Below are 418 nucleotides of genomic sequence, written 5' to 3'. Positions count from 1 at the left end.
GGGGCGGGGGAGGAAGCAGCAGCAGCAGCAGAGGAAACAGCAGCGGGGGCAGCAATAGCTGATCCCCTGAAGGTAAGAGGGGTGGAGGGACCCGGCACAGCTGAGCCGGATCCGGAGGGGAAGCCCCCCGGGTCCCATATAGCTGAGCCGGTAGGGAGCCGCGCTCCCGAGCCGCGCAGCGCAAACAGAGCGCGCCAGCGTTTGCACAGGCGTTCGCGCCGGCAGGCAGGCAGGAAGGGTCAGGAGAGAGACTCCTGTACGGGTAGGGCGTAGACACCACACAGATCTACAAACAGCAGCTTTGTAGAATGGTGTCGACGAGGAGTGCTACTAGGGCCTCTGCCCAGAGGGACATGGCTAACCGGGGCTGGTCTGAGGCCTCCACCCAGACCGAGCCCATGGGGGAGCTGATGTCCCC

Source organism: Alligator sinensis, unplaced genomic scaffold (assembly GCF_000455745.1).
Source record: "Alligator sinensis unplaced genomic scaffold, ASM45574v1 scaffold277_1, whole genome shotgun sequence".
Taxonomy (NCBI): Eukaryota; Metazoa; Chordata; order Crocodylia; family Alligatoridae; genus Alligator; species Alligator sinensis.
Note: the sequence above shows the minus strand (reverse complement) of the source record.